The sequence below is a fragment of the Cebus imitator genome, unplaced genomic scaffold (assembly GCF_001604975.1).
Source record: "Cebus imitator isolate Cc_AM_T3 unplaced genomic scaffold, Cebus_imitator-1.0 Scaffold466, whole genome shotgun sequence".
NCBI classification, from domain to species: Eukaryota; Metazoa; Chordata; class Mammalia; order Primates; family Cebidae; genus Cebus; species Cebus imitator.
In genome coordinates, this window is record NW_016107781.1 from 1,507,981 (window position 1) to 1,529,755 (window position 21,775).

Here is a 21,775-nt window from a genome sequence, read left to right on the forward strand (position 1 = left end):
TGTGATTCAGAAGTATACCTTTGTTTTCATTCCAACATAACCGAAGAAAGAAAGCTCATGATACAGCAGTTTAATTACAGTATGCAAATTTTTATGCTCCCATTTCCTCTTGTGTTTTACAGGTCATACCTTATTTACAGGAAGGGAAAACACAGCTCAGAAAAGAGAGAGTAATCAAAGGGGGAGGCTCAAAACAAAGGAAGCAGTCTGCGCTCAATCACAGCAAGGTGGTTGGAAGGGTGATAAGGGATAAAGGGCCACAAACTTGCTGTTGCAATTGTTGTCATGAGACATCACTGATCATAGTTAGCTTTGGTTAAGCTATGTTTCTTTGGCTCAAGAATAAAGAGCATGCACTGCAAATTATAAAAGTTTTCTGTAAATTTACTTTTAACTTACATACATTTAAGTGTTCTCCCCTTTTTGTTGTTCTGGTTCTCCTCCTTCCTCCTCCTCCTCCTCCTTCTGCGCCTTTCTCTCTTTCTCTTTCTTTCTTTCTCTCTCTCTCTTTCTTTCTTCCTTTCTCTTTCTTTTCTTTCTTTCTTTCTTTCTTTCTTCTTTCTTTCTTTCTTTCTTTCTTTCTTTCTTTCTTTCTTTCTTTCTTTCTTCTTTCTTTCTTTCTTTCTTTCTTTCTTTCTTTCTTTCTTTCTTTCTTTCTTTCTTTCTTCTTTCTTTCTCTCTTTCTTCTTCTCCTTCTCCTTCTCCTTCCTTCTTCTTCTTGGGACAGGGTCTCACTTTGTCACTGGGGCTGGAGTACAATGGCATGATCTTAGCACTGCAACCTCCACCTCCTGGGCTTAAGCAATTCTCCCACCTCAGCCTTCCCAGTAGCTGCGACTAACAGGTGCATGCCTTTTTGCCTGGGTAATTTTGCATTTTTTATAGAGACAGGTTTTCCTCATGTTGCCCAGGCTGGTCTTGAAATCCTGCACTCTAGCAATCCTTCCTCCTCAGCCTCACTAAGTTCTGGTATTACAGGCATGAACCTCCATGCCTAGTCTCCTTCTTTTGATATACAGTTTTTTGTTTGTTTGATACAGGGTCTCACACTATTGCTCAAGATGGAGTGCAGTGGTACAGTCATGGCTCACTGCAGTTTCACACTTCTGGGCTCAAGTGATTCTCCTGCCTCAGTCTCCCATGTGGCTGGGACTACAGGTGTGTGCCAATTATAACTAGCCATGTCTGGCTAAAATTTTTTTTAGTAGTGATGAGCTCTTGCTATGTTACACAAGATGATTTCTAACTGGGATCAAAGGATCCTCCTGTCTCAATCTCCCAAAGTGCTGGGATTACAGGTGTGAGCCACTGCATCCAGAGTGATATACAGTGTTATAAGATTTGGAAAATGCCTGGAGTAGTGTAACTACTTCCCCAATCAGGATACAGAGTAACTCCAGTGATGCACAACGAAGACTATTTGTTTATATTCAAATACTCCACCTCCATCTACCCTGAACCTCTGGAGATCACTGTCAGCTCTTCATCCCCGTAGCTTTATCTTTTCCAGAATGTCATATAAATGGAAGTCTAGCTTCATTCATTTAGCATAATGTATAATGTATTGTAGATTCATCCACGTTGTTGCGTATATCTGTAATTTTTCTTTTTTATAGTCCTATAGCATTGTATTGTATGGATATACCAGTGTCAAGAAAGCAGCTGGACAAGTGATCACAAGAGAGAGTAAGGCAGACCCATAAACCAAGAAGGTGCCTGAATATAGAGGGGAGACGATGGGATAGCTTTGGTGACAAAAGCAAGTGTAACTAAGAGAAGAGTGCGACATTTAGAGTTTTGGTACCAGAGGAAGAAATTAACAAGGAGAACCGAGAAGGAGGCCAGCGTGAGAACAGAAGCAGGCAGTTTCCAGGAAAAAATGATAGAGTGTCAAGAAAGACTGATTAGGCACATTAAATACTGCTGGAGGGTTGAGGAAAATGAAGGCAGAGTGTGCCTGCTGGATTTGGTTACACGAACACTATGGTGACCTCAGCAAGAGAGCAGCTATCTCAGAAGATCCCGTGAAAACTGGAAGCCCTGGGTCCATGTTTAAGCAAGGACATTCTCGTCTTTAGTTGTTTACAAAAGTTTACTTTATCCTTGTGTAAAAAAAAAATACATGCATCTTGTTTTAGTGTGCTCAGTGCAAACATTTTTGAAAATTCAAGAAATGCAAAAGGCAACAAACAAGAACATGTTTAAATCAATCACCAAGAATCCTATTATCTAAAAGCAATCCCTGTAATAGTGCTATGTCTAACTTCTGTGTTTTCTCACTTGATAAGTTTTTATTCTTTTAACTTATTCTGTATAATTGTGATTATATTTTATGCAGCATTTTATGCACTGACTTTTTCACTTCACTTTTTAATAAACATTTTCCAAGTTTTAAATGCTTTGTAAGCATAATATACCATAAAATGAGCATACCATGAAGATATTCATCCCATTTAGGTTGTTTCCAATTAGAAGGCTGTTATAAATAAAGCTGAAATGAGCATTTTTCTGTATAAACCCTTTCCCCAATATTTTTAGATTATTTTCTTATAGAGGAATATCTGTAGGGAAATTCCTGAGTTAAATGTTAGAAGGACCCTCACCTTCTAAGGGCCTATTTTAAATGACCATCTGTGTGCTGTGGAATGAAAAGAGGAACGTCAAATCAATGCTAAAGCAAAATGATAAACTCTTAGTAGTTTTAATTCATTAACTCCCATGGATACATCTCATCCCAATTTCCTTTCTCACAGTTTAGAATTTTTTCCACTTTCTCCTCCAAGTTCATCTGGAACTTTTCTAATACTGAAAAGTAGAACAAAACTACCAGTAAAATGAGAAGGAGAGAGGAGAAAAAGAAGCAAATAGAGAGAGGAGAAAAACAGGGAGTCGGGGGGGTGGGGGAAGAGAGGAAGATAAAACCACTTGAAACATTAATTGATATGGTTTGGCTGTGTCCCACCCAAATCTCACCTGGAATTGTAATAATCCCCATGCAAGGGTGGGGCCGGGTGGAGACAATTGAATCATTGGGTGGTTTCCCCCATACCGTTCTCATTGTAGTGAATGAATCTCCTGAGATCCGACGGTTTTAAAAGAGGCTTTTCCCCATTTTGGGGGGCACTTCTCTTACCCGCTGCCATGTAAGACATGACTTGGTTTCTCCTTTGTCTTCCGCCATGACTGTGAGGATTCCCCAGCCATGTGGAACTGTGAGTCCATTAAACCTCTTTCCTTTATAAATTACCCAGTCTCAGGTATGTTTTTATTAGCAGCATGAGAACAGACTAATAAATTAATTTTTCTTCAAACATTTGCATTTTTTTAAGGCTGGAGTACTATCATAGAAGACACATCAATTTTAGGTTCTTTGACAACCAAATTTCTTTTTCTGTTATCCTACTTTCTCGCTTTTGAGAAACCCCTCGTAGTGGAGTCTTGGTGAAATGCCCTTGCTTCTCACTAAAAAAGAAAAGGCATCCACAGCTCTACCCACCCTGTCCTAAGTCAACAGGAAGCTGGCACAGGAGTTGAGCTCATCCAGTTGTCAATAATTCTGTGTTTTGTGTCTTGAGAGAGTGGCTCAATAATACGGAGGCCTCAGCATCTAGCTCATGCTGCTGTTGTGACCCCTGCTGCAATCTCTGCTGATTAGCTCCCCTGGTGAGTACCCATTCCTAAGTCTGGTTCTCCTGCTTCTTGTTTCTTCTATAGATCCCTAAGAACCCTCCCAACAAGCCTCCTTTTCACTGAGTCCATCTTTGTTGCTTGTAAAGAAGCCTCTGCCTGAGTCAGGTAGGCAGAACCGGGCCTCATATAGACATTTGGCCTTTAGAGAATGAGAAACCACTGCAACTAGTGAAAACCCTTTCTGCACAGGACTCACTGCCCAGGGGGAAAACAGAGACATGGAGGATGAGGGAAGTTAGGAAAAAGAAGAAGAGAGAGAGAAATGGGAAGAACCAGAGGCCACACACGGGGAATTGCTTGGAAACATGGGAAGCAGACAGAAGGCTTCTGAGAGTGGCCAACGGATTGAGATCAAGAACGTTCAAGGATGTTCTCTCTTTAGCATCACATTCAGACCTGGGGGACCATGTAGTGAAGACAAGGACTGCGAAACTGTAAAAACTGTATGTGTCTGGAAGCAATGGCAAGGGCAAATGAGGATGCCAGGAGAGACATTTTAAGCAGGTCCTGATTGATTTTGCAGAGCTTCATGTAGTTCATTTCAGGGGAATAAAAAGAATGAACAGTTGGTAATAATTTGTCCTTCTGACAGCCCCTGACCCCGTAATAGTCATCTCCAATATATTCGAAACAAAAAGGCCACCCCAGCATAGAGCCATCTCTCCTTCTCACCTTCTAGAAGAGAGTTTTCTAAACTGTACTGATAAGACTCACTTGCAACTCTGGTTAAAAATTTAGCTTCCCTGCTGAAAGTGGTGGCTGGTTCCTGTAATCCCAGCACTTTGGGAGGCTGAGGCAGGTGGATCATGAGATCAGGAATTCAAGACCAACCTGGCCAAAATGGTGCAACCCCGTCTCTACTAAAAATCAGCTGGATGTGATGGTGGGCATCTGTAATTTCAGCTACTTGAGACGCTGAGACAGAGAATTGCTTGAACCTGGGAGGCGGAGGTTGCAGTGAGCAGAGATCATGCCACTGTACTCTATCCTGGGCGACAGAATTAAAAAAAAAAAAAAAATTAGTCTCCCAGGTTTTGCCCCTGAAGATTCTGATACGGAGGGTCAGGGTGGGATCTGAGAATCTTCTTTACAAGTTCTACCACATAATTATCATCATCATAAAAGTGTGGAGAACACTACTCTACAATTATTTACCAGTTACAGGTGTGTAATAGGGTTTATCGGGTGTTTATTGGAGCCGGGGCTAGAGGAGGAGGACGGTATAAAGTAAAAAAAGATGCTTTCCCTGCCATGAGAAGAATTAGAGTCTCGTGAGATGGACAGAACCATGCACGACTAATTTGAATGCAAGCCAAGCCACAAGCACAGGAGTGACTGTCCAGTTACGGGTTATGGGAGACAGAAGGCAGCACTGAAGGGGTAGATGGCAAATTGTGGAGACTGGGTGAGAAAGGAGGCCTTTGACCTCGGGCCTAAACGGCTTTTGATCAAAAATAAAAATTAATCTCTTTGAGTCTGGCACTGGGAAGAGAATATCCTGGAGAGAGAAGCACCTGATTCTGGAGCACCGACCTTGTTTTCAGATCCTCTCTTGCTTTGCATCCTACTCTGGTTCCACTATCACCATTCTGCTGGCCTCAGAGGGTAGTCATCTTCTAATCTTCAAACATTCTGGCCCAGATAGAAAAACAACAACAACAACAACAAAAAAAACCCTTTCCATTAACTCCCCATTGTCCAGCTGAGGCTAAGGCAAAGCTGAAATGAAACATAATGAAAATCAATAGGCCCTTTACTAAATGCTGAAGAGCAGAAACAAGGAAATAAACAGCCCTATAAAATCAAAACTTCATCTAAGAGGCCTGTTTCATCCACATGGGTCCCCTAAGGAAAGCGAATTATTCCTGACTCCTTCTCTTCCTATGTCCTAATATCCCTTGACTTGACAGGTACTATGTTTTCATTTTCATCTATCATCGAGACTCCTAAAAGTCTAGACAAGGAGAAGGAGAATCATTCTCCTTGGATCTAGTGTCTGCTCTCCCAGGTCCAGCCTCCTAAGTTAGAACTCACCTCTCCTCCAAGTAACTGAGGGAGACTGACTTTCCTTTCTGCGCTTCAATTTCTTTATGGCCTTTCAAAGAACACCGTGGCTCTCTGAAGTCCAGGCTGGAGGTTGTCATTAATTAATACTGCATAAATTCTGTCTAGGCATTTAACCTTTGCAAGCTTCTATATTTCTGTAGGTAAAATTAAAGGTTTGTGTTAGAGTTTCACTCAGTCCTGTTTCTGATCTGTCTATAATTCTAGGGACATCCATGGGTATGACTCAAATTGTTCATAGTAAATGTTTTGCCTCAGCAGTAGTACCTTAAACGAAATAGCCTGAATCTAAAAGCTCAAGTCTGAGAGGAGGGCTCACGTACCTAAACTCAAACACCCCTCTGCTTTTAGAGAGCAAGCCCAGGTGTGTGGGAACTGAGCTCTTGGATTCTCTACCTCTCTATGTATAGTATTTAAAGTACATTAGGACTGAGGGACTCCAGAAGACCTTTCTATCTCTGGCAAACTTAGCTGCATGCAAAAATAGCATACTGGTACAAACAGAAAAAGTGAGTCATCAGTTTCTCCCTCAGGCCTCCATGTCCAGTGTCTGCACCATCAGAAATGACAATCCGGATTCAAATTAGCCTCATGGCATCAAGCGATTTCCCTGGATCTACAAACCATAGTACTTACAAATTCCTTTTTATACATAATATGTGCACAGGGCTTCAATATGATGGTGACGATAATGCTCAAAGATGAAAAGAACCTCAATGGGAATAACAAAATGGCTTCAGATGTCTTCATTGATGTCCCCCGTATCTATTATTTTGCTGACGTTCATACTACTCGATTCAGGTTTTTCATCATTAAAGGAGCATAGAGCATTAGATTCTTCTTTAACAGGAAGTTTGAGAGAGCTAGACCTATAAAATATAGATAAAACAGAAGCTAGATGGAAACACTTCCCAGTCAGAGTACGGAAGTGATCGAAACGGGGGAATCCTGCTCCAGTGATGAATCAAATTCAGAAGCCCTGGAGGGCAGGAAGCAAATATTCACAGCTGGGTATAGAACCAAGAAGTCTAAAAGGAAGGCAAAGAGGAGAATTGGGACATTGGAGAACGGTGAGCAGAAAGTTATTCTGGGAAAATACTAGAAAACAGCTCTACTGCTGCTACTACTGCTACGTGGCCTTTTAATACTCTGGTGGCGTAGGCCATGGGAATTATCAGGGGTTTTATAAGTCAACGCAACCCTTCAAAAAGAGAAAGCAGTAGGTATTTTTCCTAATGCTATCCCTCCCCTAGTCCCCCACCCTGTGACAGGCCCTGGTGTGTGATGTTCCCCTTCTTGTGTCCACTATGTAACAAACCTACATGTTCTGCACTTGTACCCCAGGACTTAAAGTATTAGAGAGACAGAGAGAGAGAGAGAGAGAGAGAGAAAGCAAGGCAGTGGGCATTTTGTTGATTTTGACTGCATGATGTAATAGGCTTCCAATTGAATTTGGTTTCTACCACTTAATTGCATGGTGTATTAATTGCATATTGCTGAGAAATAATTTACAACAAAGTTAGCAGCATAAAACACTAAGCATTTATTATATCGCCATTTCCATGGATCAGGAGTCGGGCTGGCTTTGCTGAATCCTCTGCCTCAGAGTCTCAACTGGAAGCTGCAATCAAGGCATCAGCCAGTGCTGCAGCCTCACTTCAAGGCTGGACTGAGGTAGCATCCTTTTCCAGGCGCATGTGGTTGTTGATGGCATCCTGTTTTTGGCAAGGTGTCAGGTTGAGGGCCTCAGCTTCTTGCAGGCTGTGAGGTAGAAGTTTCCCTCAGTTTCTGGCCATGTGGCCTCCTCCTGGGGACAGCTCACAGCCTGGAAGCTTGCTCCCTCCCAGCCAGGAAGAAAGAGTCTCTTAAGAAGATAATGTTGCAATGATGTGAAATATAATCATGTACATGCAATCACATATATTCCATCAGCTTTGCCATATTCCATTGGTTAGAAACAAGTTACAGGACATGGCCATACTCAAGTCAAGGGGATTATCCAAGAACATGATTACCAGGAGGCAGGGGTCATAGGGAGTACCTTACAGTCTGTCTGTCTGTCACACATGGAGCTTGTTGTTGGGATGTACTATTGATGCTGCTCTTCTGCTTGAGAAGCCAAGCAAAGACAGCACAGTATTAGAAATAAGCTACTCACATAGTGAAGTATAGGTTGCTGAATCTGAAAATGGAGCTCTCTAGTCCTATCAGGGTTATTGAGATAAGGTGGTTTTTCCTTTTTGTGCATTACCTGCTGCATTTCCTTTCCCAGAAATCAAAGCCTTCATCTCCCCAAATACTGTAGACAGAAATCACTAACTAGATGAAATGAGGGGAGTGAGTAAACAGGGAAAAGTGTAAAGATCTACATTTGGGTCCCCTAAACCTACTGTACTAGTTGAGGCAGAGCTTGGTAATAAAGACTTGTGGAAAAGACTTAAGGGATTTGGTTGAGTCAGTATGTGTCAGCAGCATGGTGAGGCTGCCAAGACCACTGAAGGCAGCTGGAGGTTGTATTAGACTCAGTATTAACTGGTCTAGATGGAGAGAGGAGACACTCCTTCCTCACTCTATGCTACTGTGACCACACACGGAGACGGGCGCTAATTGCAGATCCTATGCGCTAAGAGAGGCATGCATCAAGAGCACCTGCAAAGGAGAACCCTCAGGAAACCAAGGACATTAAAATCATGGGCGATAACAAAATATATAATGACTGAGAATACCCAATCTGCAAAGACAAAATCCTAAGGTAAATAGTAGCACTATTATCAGGCACCAGAGGGCTGTCACATGGGTGAGGAATTAGATGGTTTTATATGAGCTATGGGTTACAAGTAAAACCCGTCGTGGAAGTACAGGAAGATTCCATTTCTGCTCAGGGTAAGAAACATTCTCCAATAAGCACAATTTCCATAGCAGATAATAGATGCTTTTCATTGGAGGTCTTCATTGAGTCATTCACTTGCTCCACAAACATTATTAGCTCCCACTAACTGCCAAGCTCCCAACTATGCAGACATCCAATGAAGATGTGTTTCCTGAATGCACCTTGAATAAGACAAGCAAACAAACAATTTCAATAAAAGACTGAAAATGCTAAGTGGTGAAATAACCAACAACCCCCAAACCTCAGATATTTCTTTCTTGCTCGTGTCACATATTGGAGGCCACAACTCAGGTCCTATGGCTCCATGTGACTTCTCCTTCTGAGGACCAAGCTCAAGGAACTTGGCAAAGGAAAAGAGCAATGAAGCTGGTGAAAACTTGTAATGTCTTTGAAAATTCCCTCTCAGAAGGGGCTAATCTGCTTAGCTTCCATTGACAAATAATGTCACTTGGCCAAGCCTGGCACCAATGACAGAAAAGCACAGGGAGCCACTGAAAGTCATACAGCAAGAGACAGGAATGTCTAATCCTCTGTGGAGACACAGGTAGCAAATAATCTGGAAAAATGAAATAATTGACTATATTTCCCTTGGTGACTTGCTGTGGGAGTTGAAAGAGAAAACTAGTCCTTTCCCCCAGAAGAAATCAGAGATTGTGTGGAAGACGTAACTCTCCGGAAGGATCTTTGAAGATGGTGGTTAATCTTCACAGGCTAGGACTATGACTGTCACTTTCTAAAGTCACTCTATATTCACACATACATGCATTATACAGAATAGTACATTTTAATGTGAATGTTTATAAATCAGTTAGCACTGGTCTAAGGAGCATAGTTTTATTGCCTGGGAGAAAGATGAAAGACTGAACAATCAAACTTTCCACTTGGGGACAGAAATCTACAGAAATTCAAATGAGGTAAATGAAATCTAACAGTTGAGAAATTATAACTGTAGATCTAGGTTAATCTGACAATGAAACTGAGTGAATCAAGATAAAAACATAAGAAGCTGAATTTAATTAAGAAACCTAGAAGGAAGATATTAAGAGCTGTTGTCCACAAGGAATAATAAATGAAAGATTTTTTCTGTCATATTTTGCTTTCAAAGGCCTAAATTATTTTTTCCATCCTCTCCAAAAAACTTTGTGAAAATTTCACAGATAGATGGTGAATAACCACGCTGATTAAAGTTTGTTTATTGGTTTATGGGAAATTTTGACTGTCTCGCTACTGGGAGCAAAGTAATTTCCACTAGGGTAGAAGACAAAAAAAATGCCCCTTTTTTCTTAAGTGTAGCAAGTGAACCAAGGGAATTTGGATGAAGCAAGAACGGCCTTTGGCCTTAAACACTATCGCTCACATTGCACACTCTTTAATTTTTAATACATTTTATTTCTGCATTCAGGGAATAGTTTTTACTTTGTTTTGTTGTTGTTGTTATTGTTTGCCTTTTACTCTTGGTGCAAAATTATTCTTTTGAAACTTTTGCAGTGAACATGCTAAATGCCAACTGCACCATGCAGTCTGTGCCTGTGACAAGAAGTGCTCCCCTAGTAATTTTCAGCTTGAAAACTGCCTTCTTCTTCTCCAGGGAAATACACAATTTGTAAAAATAATGTTGGGACTGTAACAAAATTACCACAGTATTTCCCACTAAAGCTAGTACTGGGGCACAATTGGGGTGAGTCTGGTGAGTTTCAGTACTTCTGAACTGGTGAAGCTGTGCAAGGCAAAAATGTGTTGAATGGAAGTCAGAAGACCTCTTTGGAGTTCGGTGTCCACAGGTGCTGGCAGTGTACGTTCGGATAATCGTAATAATGCTGAGCAGTGACTCAGTGCCACACATGGCTTTGAGTTTTTACTTGTACTAAAGCATACACTCCTCGTAACAATATCATGTGTGGGAAGCATTATTATTTCCATTTTACACATTAAAACACTGAGGCACAGCCACTTAGCCCAAATATATAGGGACTTTTTAGAAATCAGTAACAAAAGTACAAACCAGCCAATAGGAAGCAATGGGCAAAAGACGAGAATAGGCCCTTCATAAAAGAAGAGATCCAAATAGCTGTTAAACACTATAGCTAATTAAAAGTAAACTAAGTAAGCTAAACTAAAAGTATAGCTAAGTAAAAGTGTTCAACTTTATTTGCCATCACAAAATCCAAGTGAAAACCAAAATGACACACTACTACCTACTCAACAAAATGGCTAATATTGCAAAGACCGATACCTCCAAATTCTTTGAGAAAACAAAGCAGAGAAACATGACTGTTAGGGTATGAGTTGAGCCCACTTCTTTGGAAATCAGTTCATCATTAACCACTCAGGTTGGGCATTTGAAAGTCCTGTGATGCGACAATCTCACTCCTAGGTTTGCACCAAACATATGCTTGAAATTGTGTACGAAAAAGCATATACATGAGTATATTAGTCAGAGTTCTCTGGGGGAACAGAACTAATGGGATACATGCATATACGAAAGCGAGTTTATTAAGAAGATTTGGCTCACACCATCACAAGGCAAAGTCCATGATATGACTTCTGTAAGCTGGAGAGGAAAACAGTAATGACTCAGTCCGTGTCCAAAAGCCTCAAAACCAAAGAAGCCGACAGTGCGGCTTTCAGTCTGTGGCCAACACCCCAAAAGCTCCCGCAAAACCACTGGTGTAAGTCCAAGAGTCTAAAGGCTGAAGAACCTGAAGTCTGATTACCAATGGTAAAAAGCTTTCAGCACAGGAGAAAGACCAAAGCCGAAAGACTCAGCAGGCCAACTTACCACACCTTCTTTCACCTGCTTTGTTTTCATCTGAGAGAGGACTGCTGGCAGTGGATTGGATGCTTCCCAACTACATTGAGGAACGTGAGGTCTTTCTCTCCCAGTCCACCGCCTCAAATGTCAATCTCCTCTGACAACACCCTCACAGACACATCCAGAAACAATGACCAGTCATCTAGGCATCCTTTAATCAAGTTGACACCTAATGTTAACCCAACAGAAAAAGTGTTCATGGAAGCATGATTTGGAAAGTCCTAACTGAAAACAGCAAAACTACTCTCAACAGAAGGATCACTAAGAATATTTAGTATATTCATACAATATGACATTATTCAGCAATAAAAATGAGCCTTAGCTGCATGCAGCAGCATGGATGACTTTCATAACAACATCAAAGAAAGGACTGAGACACAGAAGGATGCTGTATGATGGTAATGCCAAAGATTGCAAAAGTAAGCTCTAGTTTTAAAATTCAGTATAGTGGTGGCTTTGGGGAAAGATGAATATTATTATTTCTAATTTTTGTAAGTTTCCCAAATAGCTATAGTGAACAGGTAGTAATTTAAAATGAAACAAATGCAAAAGTAAATTTAAAAATTCAGCTTAACCCTTGAGTACAGGCACGTGGAGGTTTAAAAGCAATGCACGGTCCTCTCTCGGGTATCACCTGGGCCTGCAAATACTTCTTTCTCCCCTGCAAGTTCCATGGAGAATTTTGCTATTTGAAACCCTTCCATTGAAACTAAACCTGTGCTCTCTGGATGCATGCTCAGATCCCACTCCCTCTCTGCGGCTTCCCCTTTTCTGATCAGTCAGGCATAAGCTGAACTCCCTTAAGCCCTCCTATTAAAGCCGTGTTATTTCTGAGTATGTCAAACATTTTGAGAGTTGGTGCCTATTTCTAGAACACAGTAGTATCCATTTCCTGACTATTTAAATAACTTACTAATTGGTAAGTGCCTCAAAATTTGATTTGGAGTTGTTTTACTTTCTTTATTCTCTGTTATAATAGAGAATATAAAAGATAATGTAAAAGTCACACAAAACATGATGAGAAAATGTTCTAAAACATGACTTCAGGGTACTGTTTCAAATGTTAAAAAATAACATGTTTTCTTTACTTTTTTTTACATTTTAATATTTATGAAATAGAGATTATCTCAGAGCGGATGGCGTTTTAGCATTATTGTTGGCCAAGCAGTCAACATGATGTTGATGTCACTGTCTGATACTGATGGCCTTGCTCCTACTGGTAGGCAGACTGTAAACTGGCCTCCAGTGATCCCAGCCTCCTGGTATTTATGCTCTTGAGTAACCTCCTCCCCTCGAATATGGGCTGAACCTAATAACTTGCCTTTTTTTTTTTTGTTTTTTTTTTTGAGACATAGTCTAATTCTGTCGCCCAGACTGGGGTGCAATGGCACGCTCTTGGCTCACTGAAACTTCCACCTTCCAGGTTCAAGTGCTTCTCCTGCCTCAGCCTCCCAAGTAGCTGACTACAGGCCTGTGCCACCACACTCGGCTAATTTTGTATTTTTAGGAGAGACAGGGTTTCACCATGTTGGCCAGGCTGGTCTCCAACTCCTGACCTCAGGTGATCTGCCTGCCTCAGCATCCCAAAGTGCTGGTATTACAGACGTGAGCCACCACATCTGGCCCTAGAAACTTGTTTCTAACAAACAGAATATAGCAAATATAACAGGTGGTCACTTATAGGATTAGATTACAAAAAGACTGTGGCTTCTATCTTGGACATTCTCTTTTATTATCTTACCTGCTTACTTTGATGAAGCCAATATGAATTGACCTATAAAGAGGTCACACGACAAGGTGCTAAGGGAGCCTCTGGAACAGCCAGCAAGAAACTGAGTCCAACAACCTGCAAAGAAATTAATTCTGCCAAAAGCCACACTAGTGAGCTTGTAGGCAGACCCTCCCCTGGTGAGCCCCAGCATGACTGCAATCCTGGCCACTGCGTCGATTATGGCCTGGGACATCAGGAGCCAGAGGACTCAGCTAAGCCATGTCAAGCCTCCTGAGCCAAAGAAGCTGTGAAATAATAAATATGTCTTGCTTAAAGGCATGAGCTTTGGAGGTAATCTGTTATTCAGAAGACGTTAACTACTACACTCACTCATGCTACCATTACTTCCGTTGAGAAAGTAGTATTATTTGATGTACATATGGTGAGTATAATTACTCTTTTAAACATTGTTTAGGATGCACTAAGATTTGACCTTGGAATGAAAAGGTAGCATATAAGAAAGCAAATGAAAGCCAGAAACAGAATACTGTACTACTAGTGACTTTCAACTGCGCCCCTTTAAGTCAATGTCATGTGCTATTGCCATGTACAAGATGCCATAAGCTATCAGTGACTTTCAGCTGTACCATAAAGTCAATGCCCTTATTTGTATGAATAGCCAGGAATTATATATTCTCTTGCAAAGCAACAACCAAATCTTTATGGGACTGTATTAGTTTGCTATGACTACCATAAACACAGTATCACAGACTGGTTGACTTGAGTCACAGAAAGATATCGTCTCTCAGTTCTGGAGGCTAGAAGTCCAAGAGCAAAGTGTCAGCAGGTTGGTTCCATCTGACGGCTGTGAGGGTGAGTCTGCTTCATGTCTCTCCCTTTGGCTTGTCGATAGCTAACTTCTGCCCATGTCTTGACATCATCTTTCCTCTGTCCTTATCGCTATGTCCAAATTTTTCCTGTTTATGAGAACACAAGTCATATTGGATTAATCTATCCTAATAACCTCATCTTAACTTCATTACCTCTGAAAACACCTATCTCCAAATTTAGTCACCTTTTGTGGTACTGTGGGTCACAATTCGACATATTCATTTTGGCAGCATATAGGCTGATTCATAAAACCACATAAAGTAACATAGTCATATGTTATTGGGATCAGAATGTGTATGTCTTTGTGGGGGCCATTATTCTGCCAACATCAAAAGTGAATGATGAAAGAAAAACCATGGGGAATTTCCATTTCACAGGGGTAACATGCAGTATGAATGGCATGCCACCCCTGTAAATGGGGTACAGCTATCAAACACAGAAATAAAATAATGTACCCTGAATAAGGAGCACCTTCCAGACTTGATTATTCAAACAAAAATGGACCCATTGTTTGGTTTTCCATGGAGGGCTGCTTCCTCTCAAGGTCACTTGCTTTGCAGGTAAATACAAGTCAACTCAGGAAATATCCACAGCTCTGGTTAATGGCAATATTTGAAACCAGTGGTGGAATGAATATTCCCTGGGTTCAGTCATTCAATATATATTGATGTACAATATGCCATGTATTATTAGTGACTTCCAACTGTACCATTTAAGCTAAATCTGAAAATATTGATTTATATGTAAATATCATTGTATTATTTTATTTTAAAAATGAGGTTCAGAGAGGATATGTAAATGGACTTGCTGGAAACAGGTTCAAACACAGCAATATCTGACCCCAAAGTCTTGTTCTTTGAGAACATTCTTCTTTTACTGTGATTTCCAAGCATCAATGACCTCTGGCGTAGATGTTGTTTGTTCTCATAAACTGTTCCCTTAAATCAGGTGTCCCCATCCCCAGGGCTGTGGACCACTACTGGCCTGTTAGGACCTGGGAGGAACAGCAGGAGGTAAAGCAAGCCAGCATTGGCTGCCTGAGCTCCGCTTCCTGTCAGATTAGCAGTGGCATTAGATTCTCACAGGAGCCAGAACCCACCTGTGAGGTGTGCATGCGAATGATCTAGGTTGTGAGCTCCTTTATGAGAATATAATGGTAAATGCAATGTGCCTGAATCATCCCAAAACCATCCTCCAGCCCACCCAGGTCTGTGGAAAAATTGTCTTCCACGATACAAGTCTCTGGTGCTAAAAATGTTGGGGACTGCTGCTGCCTGAGAGAGTCTGCAATACAGAGGTCATTCAGAGCGCTTAAGAGAGTTGAGAAGCTTTTTTTTTTTTTTTTTTTTTTTTTTTTTTTTTATTTTTTCTAAGGGAGGTAAATCCATCTGATTTAACTCCTTTTTTTATAATACAACATACATGCATTCAGTGTGTACTCTGCGTTAGGAACTTCATGTGTAATAATGAAAACGGTGTCATTATTTCCCCCATTTTCCAGAGGAAGAAACTGAGGTTAAGTGATGTGGGTGAAGTTATAGAGCTAATACTGCAGAGTTGGGATCTGCTCGTTCCAGAACCTGCCCTCTTGGGGTTTGTGATATTGACTGTATGTCTGTTTTGGGGGAGCTCACTTCCTGTTCTCTCTCTACTTATAAGTAGGGCCTAAAAGGCATAGGCTATAAGCACGACAGACTCACAATAACATCAAGAACAAGCCATAGCCATGGTAACAATGAAAGAACAGGAAAGTACATACTGAGTTCTAATTATGGGAAAAGGATAAGTGAATTAAGAACTAGGGAAGAAAAGGATCCAGGGAGCTCATCAGTTTTGTAGCTTTAACTCTGCCACGATGAACGACACTCCTCTTCCCTGCTCATGCAACAAAGACTAAGACAGATGAAAGCTCAGTATCTCCTTTAATACCAATAGAGGCCATGACGGAGGGTATAACCATGATAGAGTCAAGAGGCCTTCTAGCTGAACCCCAGAACTAGGCAAACTCACCTGGGGAGGAAGAGGCCACAGACCCAGGTAGACCTCTCTTCTACAGGGAAGCATTCAGAAGAGCAGCAGAGAAGCATTGCAAGCTAAATGCTCCCTGCATGCATCTCGTTCCCAAGAGGAAGGTCAGAGCTGATGTGAGCATTTACAGCCATTCTCCCCCAGTTTATCAATAAATAAGTTCCTCTATCTCCTGAGGCAGGCAGAGTGTTTCTGCCAACTCAAAGTGGCTTCCAGGAAGAGGTGAATCTGTAAAGACAGGCAGATTCCAAAGCTAGGAAGGGCATTATATCCTCCAAAGAATACACCAATGCCTCTCTGATGCTGAGCTCCTTGAGAACAAGGGTACTGTCTCTAGCTTGCTTGTGCATCTCCAGGTTCTAGCCTAATGCTGGACAGAGACTAAGAGCGAAAGAATTAGGTGATGCTGGAATGAATGGGTGACCCTTGACAAAAAATCTCATCTGAAACACCACATAAAATCAAGAGCCTCAATGTGAGATAAAGTTTGCTGGAAACTGCATCTCTATAACAGCTTTTATATTTAAAGGATGATTATATGTGGGGAGAGAAAAATAATTACACTGAGAACAGAGCTTTTTTTCTTTTTTCTTTTTTTTTTTGATACAGCCTCACTCTGCTGCCAGGAGTGCAGTGGTGCAATCTTGGCTCACTGCAGCCTCTGCCTCCTGGTTCTAGTGATCCTGCTGCCTCAGCCTCCTGAGTAGCTGGGGCTACAGGTACGTGCCGCCACCCCCAGTTAATTTTTTGTATTTTTAGTAGAGACAGGGTTTCACCATGTTAGCCAGGATGGTCTTGATCTCTTGACCTTTGATCTGCCCACCTCTGCTTCCCAAAGTGCTGGGATTACAGGCATGAGCCACCATGTCTGGCGAACTGAGCTTTTAAGCACAGCATTTTCCTTTGTCAGTTAGTTGACTCAGTGCAATTATAATAATACTATGAATATAGGATTTAAATACCTTATGGATAGTTAAATTCCTGGAATGTCAGTATATGTTGAAAGCATGAAGAACTCAGATCTCTTTTTGAAGAAATAACATAAAAAATACTGGAGTCCTCTTTCTAGTTTTAGGAAGTATATACCTGCAGGTAGAGTATGGAGGGGAGAATTCTATCATGAGACAGGAAGAAAGCATAGAACTTGACTTTGACCTTTTTCAAAATCTTCACTGCTAGTCACAAGCTGGAACATACAACCTTTAAGAAGTTACTTTTTTGTAAATAAAACTAGGGGAATGGAAAATATTCAGATCTCCCAGCATACAGCTACTCAATAAATGCCATGTTTTTATTTGCTTCTTCATTTATCTTTCTTGTTTCCCATTCCATCTAATAGATTTTTCTAAGTTTACACAAAACAGTTATTTTCATTAATTTACAGAACTTGCTTTATAATAATTATTATGGTGCATATATTGAGAAATCCTAACTTGATTATTTTAAATGTGAAAGGGTTTTTTTTTGTTTTGTTTTTGTTTTGTTTTTTGTTTTTTCATTAAGAACTAATTGCTGGTACACATACCGTGGAAAACTATGCAGCCATAAAAAGGAGCAAGGTCATCTTCTTTGCAGGGATGTGGTTGGAGCTGGAAGCCATTAACCTCAGCAAACTACCGCAGGAATAGAAAGCCAAATGCCACATGTTCTCAGTTCTAAGTGGGAGCTGAACAATGAGAACATATGGTCATGGGGAGGAGAACAACACACAATGTGACCTGTCAAGAGGGTGGAGGGAGGGAGAGCCTCAGGATAAATAGATAATCCATGTGGGGCTTAATACCGCAGCGATGGATCAATAGGTGCAGCAAACCACATGGCACATATTTACCTATGTGACAAACCTTCATGTCATGTCCTATATATGTATCCTGGAACTTAAAAAAGAATATTAAATTAAATTTTTAAAAAGTAGCTAATTGCCTAAGCTTGAAAGCATTCTACAGAATACATATTGCCACCACAAAGCAGGTTACTATATATAGCCAGCTTTTATAAGCGTCGTTGTAAACATTTTCAAAAGAACAGTGTTCCAAAGTCTATGGAAAGAGAACTATATCATTGTCTAAGAGACTTCTTGCAGCACTAGAGCTACTTCAAATCTAGAATGAAAACCAGACTTTGAAAGAAAAAGCCAGCACTATCAGTTTTCAGGGACAATAGGGACATACTCTAGAGGACTTCAGTGGGAACTCCAAGGCAGAAGAGAGATGCTAGAAACAGCATGTGCTGATTGAAGCTGAGATTAGGAAGTAAGGGTCTGAGAGTCACAGTTCAAATGCTCCTTGGACCTTCCTATTACAGGCAGAACTAGGGGCTCATGAGAATTATTAGATTGAATTGTAATTTTTCTGTTCATGCACATCTATCAGCTCCTTTAAGTAAGGGATTGAATTTCATTCTTCTTCATAAATCTCTACCCACGTACCTAGCACAAAGGCTGTTATATGGAAGATATCTAATAAATATTGATTCAACTGAACTGATGGGCCTGCCAGGAGAGAAAACTTTTTATTTTTTTCCTGAAGAGTGTGAGCTTCCCAGTATCCTTGAATAAGCCCTAAAAGAGAAAATCATCAAGACCTGCTCATCGAAAAATCAACCAGCTTTGGTTCCAAAACCTAAAATCAAAGAGAGTGCCACAATTTTCCATTGCCCTGAAGGTATTCCAGCCCTCAGTAATTTGAACAATGGTACCACTTCAAGTCTGCAATACTGCAATTTTTGTAGCACTGATATGTGTAATTTGAGCCACAGTTTAACACGGGATAACAAATAAAAGCAATATTTTATTTATCTATAGTTGTTTATCCGACACAACAAATAGACTACAAGCTTTTTTATGAAATTGCATTTAACGTGTATACTTTACCTAAATTAAATAAGCATTCCTCCTCTGCAATATCATCTTCACAGGGCCAAACTCTCCATTAGAAGTTTCAGGCACTCTGCCCAGGGCTTATGGTGCTTTGAGGGCTTCCCAAAAATGATTTAATTTCTTTTAAAAATCAGAAAATAAAATAAGCTTTTAGGTTAAAGAAGACATTTAAATAAAGAAGAAAATATATTCATCTTTATACTAATGTAGTCATAAAATATAATTTTAACTTGGCAAGGCAGGGAGGGGGATTCATAAAGGAAAACATCATAAAAGTCATAACTGGACCTTGTAACCACATATGCCAAGATGTGCCAAATTTGGCATCCTAAAGTAAATAATCTTGAAAATCCTGTTTTCAGGAAAAAAAAAAAAAAAAAAAAAAAAAAAAAAAAAAAAAAAAAAAAAAAAAAAAAAAAAAAAAAAAAAAACAGTCCATTTGTTGTAGATTGATGTATTGTTGTTACATACACAGAGACAAATTGGGAGTTGGGATAGGCTGGTGGGGGAGGCACAAGATGGGTGAATTGAGTTGGAAGCAACCAGGATCCTCCATGTTTTATGCCTATGACCCTCACTTCCCCGCTCACTAGCAGACTGCTCTAGCTAATTAGCAAATCAAAAGAAATAGAAACAATTCTGGACCTCAGCACAATCAAATTAGTGGAGTTATTTGAGGATATCATTTTCACACAGTGCAATCACGCTCTCTTTGTTTTGGTCAAACGAGTGAAAATTATCTTTCAAACCCAAAATCCTTCCCTCTACCCAACTGGCTCTGTGGATAGTGGGATTTGCTATTGGCTCTCATCAGTTTTACAGATGATCTTTTTCTACTAAGACAGGAATGTACAATGTGCAATTAAACAATACCCAGCAAGCTTCCCTTTTAAAAATACATTTGACTTTTAAGATGATTCAGCATTAAGAGCCATTAGTGCATCATCTAAATCAGGACTTGGAAAGTTTGTTAAAATTGGATTTTTAACCTGATCCCAATTTCCTTTGCTGACAAAGAATCCCGTTGGAGTCTTTAATATTCATGCTATTAACCTGAAAGATTCAAACAGCCATTATGGGAAGAGAAGCTATATAGTGCAGCCCAATTGACTGGGGTTACAAATAAAACCCCACTGAGTCTGGGCAGGTAGACTACCGTGGATTCTGAATATCTTCAGAAGAAGGAAGTTCTCTCTTTTTTTCTCTCTCCCCTTTTCCTGACCTCCCTCTCATATCATATCTTTTGGGGAAAAGAGAAAAATCCCCCAAATAGCAAACACAAACAAATTATTCAATTATATAGAGCCCCAGACTAGGAGTCTAGTTTTTACTGGAAGGGTAGCTTTCTCCTTTAATGCCCTGATAAACTACCTCAAGCAGAAAATAGGGAGGTCTAGGCTAATGATCTCTAAGATTGATTGAGAAGACACACTGTGGAGACCTATGTGAATATCAGCCCTACCACTTATTAGTATGTTACCTTGAACAAGTCACTAAACTCTCCTAAACCTCCCTTTCCCCATTTGCAACGTGAACAAAAGGTGCAGCTAATATGACTCATTTTGCATAGTACCTGGCATTATACACCTTAGATACATTTTAGCTGGCATTATTACTGATGATTGTCCAAACTCATAGGTCAGTTGCTTTTGTTTCTATTTCACCCCTTTTCACTCCTTGAGTCTTTATCTTTGTCAGAACAGTTTACATCTGTGTTAACTGATGTCTGTGAGTTTCTGTAAAGGTAGCCTATGGGTGTTAGCCTTGTTTTCTCTTGAGCTGAGATTTTATGCTCCCTCTAGGCAATGGAGATGTCTTAATTTTTCACCTTTTCCTTAGTAACTGGCATAGTGTTAAATACATACTACATGCTCAATAAAGACTTTGAGATCTTAGAATATTAACAGTACAGAGATCTTCCACTAAAACCCTCTGATTTTTCAGTTATTGGCACTGAGAAAAAGAGTCTTGGGCCACACATCTATGACCAACAGCCACTTCTCCAGTCAACTACTACTTTGTCTCCTACGAGCCTCTATCGTCATGCCCACTGCTTTGAAAGGGAAACATGATTGACTTAAACCCAGACTCCTTGAGGGAAGTCCCATTTACATTTTTTATTTTCATTTTTATTTTTATTTTTGGAGAGCATAGCGTGTTTCAGATACCATGCAGGATTCTGGGATTCAGAGACCATGCAGTATTCACCATTAAATCATGATACCCAAGTTCAAGATATTTACAATCTACCAGGGAAGACAGATCCCTAAATAGATGTTTCAATACAGTGCTTGTGTTGTTACAAGAGAGCTAAGCCCTGGTACTGTACGAGCTTCAGGATAGGAAATCTAACTCATGACAGGAAGACTTCAGGAAGAGCTATTTAGGAGAAATGACAAGTGCCTGACACACATATAAAGCTAAGTAAGAACAAAATTCAAAAACAAACTCATCAGCTGATACTTTTATTTATCTGAATGTAAGAACATTGATTATTCATCAATGAAGGATTGCTCAGATTTAGAAAGAAATGAGGAAAACTAGAATGCTGGTCCTCAAATTCCTATAGCTTGCCACATGTGCCTGCAGTCATTTCCTGCAAATGGAAGCTTCTAACAAAGGCTCAGGGCTGGAGACCTGGGGTTCCAGTTTCTTTCAAGGTCTTGTGGTAGGGAACTAAGTAGGTCAGTAACCTGCCTTTCGCTTACAGGGTGCAAACAGAATCATTGCTAAACCCCTTTGTGTCTCACAATGGGTAATGAAATTCATACTATGGCACCAAAGCACTTTGAACTCTTTAGAAAAAGTAAT